Here is a 12,015-nt window from a genome sequence, read left to right as displayed (position 1 = left end):
AAAACATCCTGTACTCCGCGGTGTGTGTGCTTACTCAACAGACTGTTTTGGGAGCTGAGGGCGGGAATAAGGAGGCGCTGTCTCCTTTGTCCCTCTGCAGCTCCTACCTTCCCCCCGCATGACAGCAGCGCGTGCCCCAGTTGTGGCAGTATTTGTCTCATTAAGCGTTCGGGTGGTGTTTAGTTAATAGCCGAGAATATGTAGAGCGGCAACTTCCGCGTCGAATTAACGTTAAGTGGTGCGTGTGGTCTGTCACAATGTCACCACAAACAGGCTCGTTCACTGACACGCCACACCGCGGACATACATCATCAGTCAGCTCCTGTCACGGTTCATCCTTTCTAATGGCCTACATTGGTCTTAGAGTTAACTGGTCCTTTTTGTAGTGTTTTTTCAGTTGATGTTGGAAAATCTAATAGGTTTGCCAAAAAGTCCATGCACACGTACTCTGTTAGTCACGTAACTTACTTTCCCCATGTAATAGGCCCTATGGGCACGTTTGTGGAGTAAACACATTTCGGAGCAAAGCCTAGCTAAAGGCACGCCGCCGACCAAACCAGCAACCCTCCTTAACCTGCCCGAACACCAGCAGGCACTCCACAGGCACACAGTCAGGAATAATACGTAGGCAGACAAATTGGCAGAAACAAGACTGACAAGAGGCTCACGTAACAGTTTGTTTCATCCAGCCGTAGTAAGGCGAAATGGTTGCTCATTATCTTTGTAAAGCGGGGACTTACCCGCTTTTCCTTCTCGTCTGGGTTCAGCTCCTCACAAATAAGAGAGTCCACATTTTGTGTTGTATCTCTGCAGACATCAGACGGACAAACTGGTCATTTCTGACGGACCGTAGGCATCAGGCAGTGTGCGGTAGAGGAGTCCACTGTGTATGTGTCTGTGTGTGTATGCCATCGGATGTAACGCCTTTTCTCCGCCAGGAGCTGCATTGTTGACATTGGCTTCCTGACGTCATCCTAGTCCTCATTCACATCGACGGTCATGCCCCCTGCTCTTACGGCGATGGAGCCAACCCCCACCCCTGCCTTGCTTTGATGAGGCAGTAGAGATGTTTGACTTCACAGACGAACTGTTTTATTGCTGAACAATGCCTCAATGTAAAACCTCAGTTTTATTGGTGAACTGTCTAAGAGTGCTGCGATTATTCAGGTATTTTGAATTTTGAAGACCCCTGAAACACACTTACGGAAACCTAACCAGAAATTGCGCTGAAAATAGAGGATCCTCAAGTATGTATCTTTGCATGTTCACAAGGGTCCCTGGTACCACATCAGGAACCACTGTGAACTGATAAAGGCACTCTATGTGGCACCCTAAGACCCATGATTCCATTGAATTTCTGAAGGATTTCAAATAAGTGATGTTTTTACCTCCTTGGACGTTACTCTGTATTTTCATAGAATAATTTGATGATGTGATGTGTGCAAAGTTGGCTTCATTTATAAATCTAAAGATGCAACAATGTGAGTGATGTTGAAACACTAAAACATTAAGCAAATAGAGGTTTTTCACCCACATCATTAATGGCGCTTTTCCACTAGCACTACTTGACTCCACCTGGTCTGTAGGGTTTTCCATTAAGAGATAGTACCTCGTAGTGGTTACCTTTTTAATACCTCCTTGGTTCCAAGCGACCTGAACCGATATTAAATGTGAAGTCAGCACACTGCAGAGCACTGATTGGCCAAGGAATCATTTCACTAGAAGAGTCATGAGCACAACGTCTGCCCCTGGTCCATCTGCGTCTGACAAGAATCCTGCCATTTTTAAAAACTGGCAAAAGTCACCAATTGTTTTTTCATTTTTATCGTCTTTAGTTAGGCAAATGACTAATGCTACACCAAAACAAAACCATGGTCCTACAAGGAGGTACAGACGTTTCCGTGCCTGGTGACAACCACGGCCAGGTTGAGGTGGTACCCAGTTGTAATGGAAAATGACCAAAGCCGAGTCAAGTAGAGTAGAGCCGGGCAGTGCTAAAACTGCATAATGGAAATGGACCACACGTCACATGATACTTTGTTTTGGTTGCCATATTGGACATGTTGCTGACTGGACTGCAGTGTACATGTGATGATGTCTGCTGAGCTATTTGGCCTGTGGTTCAAGTTAAGTTGTAGATAAAGATAGATGATACATCATCACACCCTCAAACCGTGCCAAAGTGAAGCCAAAATACTGTTCATACCCTGCCTGCCACATCATCAGGGTCACATTTTATCACAAAAGCTAACCATAATGTGACAAATATTGGCACGTACATTACCTTTAAAATCAGACTAACATAAAGAATGATAAACAGTCTCAAATGAATACTAATTTCTTCTTGGGGGCAGTCATGGCCTAATGGCTAGAGAGTTGGATTTATAACCTGAAAATTGCAGGTTTGAGTCTCAGGTCTGGCAGGAATTGTCGGTGGGATAGAGTGAGTAGCCAGCACCTTGTCCACCTTCAATAGGTGAAACCCTTGAGCAAGGCACTAGGCCCCCCAACCACTCAATGACTGCCCACTGCTCTGGGTGTGTGTGCACTTTGGGAGGTAATTTGTGTAATAAGGCTAACTTAACTCTCTGAACAGGCAAGTAAGTATGATACTCATATGGTATTTTGTTCAAATACAGAGAATAATCCCAGAGGAACTGTTACATTTTATCAGTTTGCCAGACAGGCACCTTTTGAGACTCACTGAGCAGCTGGGTTCAGATCAGCCTACATTCTCAATGTCAAGATGTTAAAAATAGCCAGAACTGATTTGTACAACTCCTCTGGTAGCTAGAATCAGCTCTTTGGAATGCATTCATGGGTTATAGTCTCATAGGTTTGGAATGACAAAGAAAAACAAAGATAGCTGTAGCAGTCTGCTAAAGGCACACTACACCTCAGAGGACTACTCAGAGTCTGTGATTGTTATCACAGAACAATTCCGGTGTGATTAGCAATCAAACCAAGTCAGATAAACATGACTCACTGACACTGTTGGGATGTTGAATATTCTCCTCATATAACAACAGAATACACTTAGCTGTTAAGATTCATTTTTAAAACAAAAAGCTGTTACGTTTTCCTTATTATCATGTCCATGCATGCTGTTTATGTTTTCATGCTTTGATTGCACCTTCAACATGAGCTGCAGAGTGCACAAACCCTTTGCAGAAATATACAGTCTCCTGTTAAATCACATGGCACAATGTACAGTGTTATACTGCCTGACCATTGTTCTTTAAATTGTTGCTTGGTCAGGTCATTCAGTTATTGGGTATTATGTTTGTGGTTCAGTTTCCTGATCTACATGTTCACTTTAGGAACAATAAACCACCAGTGCAAATGAATGCAATGTAGTGTGCCACAGAACAAAATTATTTCCCTACTTACACTGACAATACTGTTTCTGAAAACAACACTACAATGTGCCTATGATCCCTTGCAATACAGACATATTTGAATATTCCAGGATGCAAAACGACAGGTGAGAAGGTTGCTTAGTGTGAAGGTCATCAGTGATTGTTCCTATGAAAACACTCTCAGCTCTGAGATGGCATGTTTTAAAATTACTCTGTATTTTATAGATCTCTAGAACGCATATAAGCATCAGAATTTGCTTTATTGGTCAAGTATGTTAGACATTCAAGGAATTTGACTGGTATAGCAGTTCTCAGTGTGCTTTGTAGTCAGCAAGAAATGTATGAATTTAAATAAGAATAGAGGAGATGAAAGAAGCTATACTATGAATATAAATATGTTATGTACAGAAAGAGCTATGAGATAAGTATTGTTATATTTACAAATTATTGCACTGGTATTTGCTGTATTCTGTTATCCAAACATAGATTAATTAACTGGTCAGTGATGGCACAGGGTTATTTTGGCATATAGAGTTCTGTAGCACCCTCTAGAGGGAAGGTGTTCAACCAGTTTCTGTCCAAGATGTGATATGTAGAAATTGTCTCTGCCATCCTCCTCATCCAAATAGGTTTCCCCCAGATGGGAATCAAACACTAGCCAGAGTGGTGAGAGCACCAAATCCAAATCACCAGAGAACACTAGATTCTTGCATAAAGAAATAATAAGGTATATTTATCAAGAAGTAAGAAGTCCAGTACATTTAGCAACACTTTGTGTGTTTTGTTCCGGTTCATCTAATTTGAAAGGGCAGAAAAATCTGCTGCGTGTCAGTAGCTGCTGATGTCTGTTTTGTACCATTATAACATAGAGAGGTGGGTTCACATTAAGTTCAACCTTTTAGGTGGGATTAGGTGGGTGGTTGTTATACCAAAGCGTCTCAATGTGTTGCTGAAGGGAGTACTGGGAACTATAAAAACCATGCATCGCAATGGAAACTGCAAGTCAATCCAGTCATTCACTTAAACTAGACACACAGCTCCAGTTGAAATGACTGTTCAGTAACCAGCCATAGTGAAGCTGCCCATGATCATTGTGTTATCAGGGGAAATCACTTTACCTCATGTTTCCCAGTTTATCCACAAATCAAAGTAATGCTCTCAAGTTGTCTGTTTAAAGATGCAAAGTAAAATGAGCATGTCTAATTGCAGCAAATTTTCTCAAGATGTTATTTTATTGTTTACAGAGATTCAAACAGAATTACCATATTGCAGAAATCTGAATTAATTTCTGAATATCCCTTTGGGGATTAATAAAGTTTATCTTATCTCAAATACAACACAAATAAAATGTCTGCAGTGCAGAGCAGTTTCATTTCAGCAGTTAAACTCTATTAACACTAGATCTGGTGTATAATGTTGAGCACTATTTATTGCTGTGCTGTTTCCTTCACCCTCATGCTAAGATTAGAGCTTGTGTATTAAGCGATATATCAGCAAGAACAGCATGATGCAATCTACTGTCACAGTTTGGGTGTTTGTCATGTGTGGGCTTTTTCTGTGACTTTATGTATGTATGTAGCAAATTGATCAGTGTCTTCCATAATTCCACATGTCCATAATAACAAAGCTGCATAATGTGAGCTGTGCTGCCCTGTCACCACCAATGTGTTCTTTGTTCGACAGGAACAATCTGTAACTACAACATGTTTTTATGTATATGCATGGTTTTTAAGCATGGAAAAGAACATTTTTACAGTTTTTAATACGTTATTGGTTGGTCCATTCTGGTAGACAGACATTCTAATAACATGTAACTTTATTAAGATTATTCACAATAACATTGAAAATATGAGTCATTTTATTGCTCCAAGATAATGTTTTTTACTCATAATGCCCCGGTCCATGGAAAAAAACAACTATAGAACCACAGCCTTTGCTGTGTCTGCATTTGGCATTTTCATCTGAAAGCATAATACATTAACAAAACAATGAAAGATATGCTGTTAAGAGTCACTCACAATATCTGCAATGTAAAATAACTCTTGCATGTGGCAATTTTTTTAGTTATGCAGATACCTTGCAACATAATGATCTACTGATAATGATCCAAAGTAATCATATAGCTTTGATTAAAATGGGCCTGGAATGCTGCTCACCACTTGCATGAAGCAAGTGAGAAAAGCTGGCCCTTGTGTTGCTTGCCAAAAATAAGAAAAGTAGGCATCCAACCCTGAAGGAGACTGAGCAGAAGAGGATGATGCCATGCCATATCATTCATTCTCAGTTCCGCCAACACTACAATTAAAGGATGGGTCAGAAGTTGCAGCTTCTTATTCTTCTGACAGACATTTATCATCACTATGATCAGATGGTGTCTAATTACCTTTTCAAAGAATCCTTTATCATATTCCACTAAAAATACAATTGTGTTACACAAAATGTTTGATAGTTCACACTCTACAATTACAATAACAAAAATCCTGTTTACAGAGAAAGTGTAGTATATAAACCATCATATGTAATTGAATTATTAACAATGATGCATGGTGTTCAGGTGTGACCAGATTCTAGTGCACAGAAGTACCTGACAGCAATGATTACTCCCTTTCCACTTCAAACCAGACAGCAACACAGAAACAAAAAAGAAATAGAAATTTATATTCTAAACTAACCAAAATTTCATCTGTGACAGAAAATGGTGTGTTCATGATCTCAAGAAAGTTACTCGCAGAAAACTGTCAACAATAACAATGTACATCTTAGGGTCTTTGAAGCTTTTAAATAATATTCTGTGTCGTCTATGACAGTATGCTATCTAGTAGTTGTTTTCCTGTTAGTGAAACTGAGCTTCCATACTATTACAACTAATCACTACAAAATGTAGCACTTTAACTAGCCTTAACTAGCCTTAATTAATCATGAATGAATAATGAATTCATCAGGGAAAAGATAATTCATGATTAATTAATTAAGAATGAATCATACTTAATAAATTAACAGATTTATTAATGCTTAACTCCTAATGACAAAGTTCATGCATAATCTGGTTACTCTTTGTTTATTCGTACTTAACAAACATGAATTAACTATTTGGTGTTAAAGTGAACATATGCATGCACTTTCACACCATGATTTAAACATGTATTAATGATTAGGGAATGTCTGAATAGATGATTTACTAACAAATCATGAATAATTCAGGCAGTTGCTATTAGCTAAGTTTTTTTGTGATGACTTCTAAAGTGAAGACTATTTATGTGCACAAAACCCAGTGGTACCTCAAGCCCTTTCAGGATGTGAAAATCAGACCTAAAGTCATATTGGAACATATTGTATCTATTCAAGTTTTCAAAGGGTTTCACAATTTACAAGAATATGAGTGGATAAAGTACTGAGTAGTCAACAGTATATGTACAACATATACACATACAACTGAAATTACAGACAAGGCCCATAAAACACATTACAGCCAACAGCAGGTGACGAAAGTGCAAAAAATCATGCAATTAAAACATTTGTACAAATTATTTGGCACAAATGAAATGAGATCATTGCCATACTTCAACAAATAAAATGTCTTGAAACTCTCAAATTAGATATGTAGTTAAAACATAACAGAAAGTACTCAGGAAACACATGTATCACATGTAAACATTTCAGTTAACTTTTAAAACAATGAACAGGAGTGTCATGAATTAGCCTACCAAATGCACCATCCTGATGTTTTTTTTTTTGTTTTTTTTTTTTACTAGCTATTCATTCTGTAGCCGGGTGGTAAACCTATGGTAAACTCATGTATAAGTAAATGACTAAGTAGTTTTTCACCTGTATCAAAATGTCCCCTAAACCAAGTAAGTTGTTATATTTTGTATTGTTCATGGTTATTTTATGTTATCACTGTTTAAAGTTGGTTTTCTGATGTGGGTAAATGTGCCTCAAGAAGGAGAAAGCAGTGCATCACATTTGGTGACCAGAGGGCAGTATTGCATAGCAAATGGAAAATCTGCAGCGAATTTCTCCAAGTGCACTCTGGGTTACTTCCTGTTTTGAATGTGATCCAAAAATGGAGACGTGCGGAGTATTACGCATGGGTTTTGTATCTGTAATGAGCCGCATGGTGAAGACCACTGTGACGAGGAGTAGTGGAGCAGCGGAGTGAGCTCCCGTGTCGAGAAGTTAAGCCCACTGTCATATTTGTCAGATTTGTTTGATGAAGGTGATTCTCTTTCGGGATATTAATTCTGTTTGCCATGTGTGGTTTTTGACGAAATGTCGCCCCGCAGCGCTGTTTGAAATAAAAACTGCAAGAACCCCAGTATTGTGTCTTGGGTCAGCTAATTACCCGGGCTACAATTCCATTCAATGAGGTGGTCAGAAAGCAATCTGTCAGTGTGATTTCCCCTAAGCCTTCAGACCTGCTCCTTGTATGATTTCCATGCCCTTTCAACATGCTGTATATGCGCACCTGTGTTCGGATCCACATACCACCTGCTGGTGGTTGACTGTGTGATGGTTGTATCCTAATGCAGGGAGTATGCGATAAGCATGCCATTCATCACTGACAACTGATGACCCTAACCTCACATGATAAGCAATCATAGGGACTAGATGCCTCCGAGATCTTTTCTGTACAAGGTGTAGAATTGCCTTTTGTCTTTTCTGATCATGTCTCACACCTAACATCCCAAAGACCCACTTCTTTCTTTTCCACCCACCAGTCATTCTCCCTCTTCCATACCTTTACACTCCTTTCATTGAAAGTGGTTTTACTTACTGTATTATCTGCTGGTTTGGCAATGCCACAGAGTGACAGAAAAAGACAGTCACAACTTCCAGTAAGCTACTTGGGGTCACGTTGCCAAGTATGGAAAGTAGGCAAGGCAAGGCAAGGCAAGGCAAGTTTATTTATATAGCACAATTCATACACAGAGTAATTCAAAGTGCTTTACAGAAATAAAAGACAAGTTAAAAATACATAAGCAAGAAATAATAATAAAAAGTTAAAAATTAATATTAGAAGAAACTGAGTGCAGATAGATCGGTTTGGATAAAACACCGTCAGGTCTAGTCAGGTCATATGTTATATGCCACACAAAACGTTTTTAGCAAAAGGTTTTTAGCTTGGACTTAAACATAGAGATGAGGCTTGTTTAACATCATCAGGAAGACTATTCCAGGTTTTAGCTGCATAGAACCGAAACGCTCCTTCTCCCTGTTTATTCGTGACTCTGGGCACGAGCAGAAGGCCTGTCCCTGATGTTCTCAGAGTTCGAGATGGTTCATATGGCATCAGCATGTCAGAGATGTAATGTGGTGCTGAGACATGAAGAGACTTATACACAAGCAGTGCTGTTTTGAAGTCTATTCTCTGAGAGATAGGAAGCCAGTGCAGAGATCTGAGAACAGGAGTAATGTGGTTGTACTTCCTGGTTCTAGTCAGGACCCGAGCAGCAGCGTTCTGAATGTACTGTAGCTGCCTTACAGCTCATTTTGAGAGCCCTGTGAACAGACCATTATAGTAATCTAACCTGCTAGAGATAAAAGCATGGATGAGTCTTTCCAAGTCTGGCTCTGACATGATCCCTTTGATTCTGGCAATGTTTTTGAGATGGTAAAATGCTGACGATGTTATCGATTTAATGTGGCTGTTAAAATTCCATGATTCCATGAGTCCATGATTACCCCTAGATTTCTAACTTGATTTTTAAATTTTAGAGAAAGAGACTCGAGGTGACTGCTGACACTTTCTCTTTGTTTCTGAGGCCCAAAGATGATTTTTTCAGTCTTGTCACTGTTTAGTTGGAGAGAGTTGTTTTGCATCCACAGAGTGATCTGTTCAATACAGCTGCACAGTGAATTGACTGGTCCATATTCACCAGCTGTGAGTGAAATGTAAATCTGAGTGTCATCTGCATAGTTATGGTAGGACACATTGCTGCGGATTAACTGGCCTAAAGGAAACATGTAAAGATTGAACAAAAGGGGTCCCAAGATGGACCCTTGGGGGACACACAGTTACCAACTTCAATGAAATACTTCCTGTCTTCAAGATAGGATTTAAACCATTTAAGGGCAGTACCAGAGATGCCTATCCAGTCCTCTAACCTTTGTAACAGGATCACATGGTCCACTGTGTCAAAAGCAGCACTTAGATCCAGCAGTACTAAGACAGAGACTCTGCCAGCGTCGGTGTTCAGACGAATGTCATTTGTCACCTTGATGAGGGCAGTTTCAGTGCTGTGATGGGGCCTAAAACCTGACTGAAAATCATCAAAGCAGTTGTTTAGAATGAGAACGTCAGTAAGTTGTTGGTAAACAACTTTTTCAATGATTTTGCCTAAAAACGGCAAGTTTGATATGGGCCGGTAGTTGTTCTGTACCATGGCATCAAGACTGCTCTTCTTCAGGAGAGGCTTGATGACAGCAATTTTCAAAGCCCTTGGAAATGTTCCAGACTGTAATGAGTTATTAACTAATTGAGTGAGTTGTGGTAACAAACTGCTTAGTACTGATTTCAGAAATTTAGTGGGTAAAACATCAAGGCAACAGGTGGAGGAGCTCAGACTTGAGATGATCTCTTCAACTGTTATGTCATTTACAGGTGTAAAGTGTGTCAGTTCTACCAAGTGTCTTCTGGATGGCTGCAGAGTTGGTATCTGCCTTGTGCAATTTATTGTTTGTTTAATACCCTGAATCTTGTCATTAAAAAATAATGCAAATTCATTACATTTAGATGTTGAAATTAGTTCCAGTGGCAATGGAGATGGAGGGTTTGTTAACCTACTCACTGTAGCAAACAGGACACGTGAGTTGTTACTACTGTTGTTGATGATTTCAGAAAAATACATTTCTCTCTTTCTACGTAGAGTTTCATTGAACACACACAGCATTTGCTTATAAATGTCATAATGAACCTGGAGCTTTGATTTACGCCATCTTCGTTCAGCCTTCCTTTTCTGAACAAGTGTAGGTCCTGTTGCATCTTTGGGAATTATGAGATAAAGTACTGACCAGGACACACTAGTATGTGATTACACACACCCTTTTGACATTGAAACATAAAGGTGTACTGAACAAATATCTAAATAAATAACATAGTTGGTACTAGTAGTCAATACAAGTTGTTGCTGTTGTTAATGCTCAAATAAAGCTCTTTTAATACTGTTTGAATTAAAATAAGTTGTGTGTGTGTGTGTGTGTGTGATGTTTCTAGTTATTGTTTTATGTTTCTAACTAAATAGACACTAAGAAAGAAAAGAGGCAGAAAGGAAACAGGAGACATCAGACAGCCAGAACACACAAAAACTGAGCTCAGAGAGCAAAAGAGAGAAAGAGAAAAGAAAGGGACAAATAAAAAAATAACTTTGCTAAATTAATGTCGGACTCCGTAGTTTTCTCTGGACCCCTCCCCAATCTGACCAGCGATGACATAGCGGCATGTCGTCGTTCCGTCGCTGGCTGTCTAGGTGGTGTCCAGCAAACGATGTGGGCTTCAGAGACAATTGGGCCACTTTCTGGAGAAAACCCGAGACGGCATCCATCCCACTTTGAATGGTGCAGCTCTCATCTCTAGAAATTTGGCCGAGTTTATTAGCCGACCTAAAGCCTGACAATCCAGGGTGGGGACCGGGATGCAGAGACTCAGTCTAAAACGCCTCTCTGCAGTTTTCTTAGAGCCGCCGCCCCCCTCAAACCACATAGAGACTGTGTCTGCCCCTCGAACATATAAATCAAATAAATCAGAAGTAAACACAAGAGGAGTTATTCATAAAAACTTAATAAAAATTAAGACCACTCCTCTTATTGAATAGAAAAACAGAACTGTCAAATGTGGACTATTAAATATTAGGTCCCTTTCATCTAAATCTCTGTTAGTAAATGATTTGATAACTGATCACCAAATTGACCTACTTTATCTTACTGAAACCTGGTTACAGCAGGATGAATATGTCAGTCTGAATGAATCAACCCCCCTCAGTCATAAAAATTATCATGTTCCTCGAAGCACAGGTCGAGGTGGAGGAGTAGCTGCAATCTTCCACTCAAACTTATTATTAAACTTTCATCCTCAGAACAGTTATAACTCATTTGAGAGCCTCACTCTTAGTCTCTCACATACAAACTGGAAAACACAAAAACCAGTTCTACTTGTCATTGTGTACCGTCCACCTGTCCCTTACTCAGAGTTTTTAACTGAATTCCCTGACTTTCTGTCTGATTTAGTGCTTTGATCCGATAAAGTCATTATAGTGGGAGATTTTAACATTCATGTAGATGTTGAAAATAACGGCCTCAGCATTGCATTTAATTCTATATTAGGTTCAATTGGTTTCATTCAAAATGTTAATAAACCCACCCACTGTTTCAATCACACCCTTGATCTTGTTCTGACCTATGGCATCGAAATTGAACATCTAATAGTTTTTCCCCCAAATCCTGTTTTGTCAGATCATTCTTTAATAACTTTTGAATTTAAAATGATGGATCATGCAGCGTTTGGAAGAAAATTCCACTACAGCTGATGTTTATCTGACAACACTGTTAATAAATTTAAGAAAATGATTCCATCTTTATTTACATCTATGCCAAGTATAAACATAGTGGAGGGCAGTTGCTTCAATCCCACTCCCTACCAAATTGATCATGTTGTTGACAG

At 39.4% G+C, this 12,015-nt stretch overlaps 1 protein-coding gene across 1 annotated transcript in view; it reads right to left on the bottom strand.

The window, feature by feature from the left end:
- Nucleotides 1–1,068, bottom strand: part of bach2a (BTB and CNC homology 1, basic leucine zipper transcription factor 2a) — a 78,300-nt gene extending 77,232 nt beyond the window's left edge. Inside the window, exon 1 of the mRNA XM_026301577.1 lies at nt 741–1,068. The gene's annotated coding sequence lies outside the window, so the exon portion shown is untranslated. The remainder of the gene's footprint in view (nt 1–740) is intronic.
- Nucleotides 1,069–12,015: the final 10,947 nt, after the last annotated feature.

The sequence above is a fragment of the Mastacembelus armatus genome, chromosome 22, assembly GCF_900324485.2.
Source record: "Mastacembelus armatus chromosome 22, fMasArm1.2, whole genome shotgun sequence".
Lineage (NCBI taxonomy): Eukaryota > Metazoa > Chordata > Actinopteri > Synbranchiformes > Mastacembelidae > Mastacembelus > Mastacembelus armatus.
Note: the sequence above shows the minus strand (reverse complement) of the source record. Positions and strands in the feature narration are given on the sequence as shown.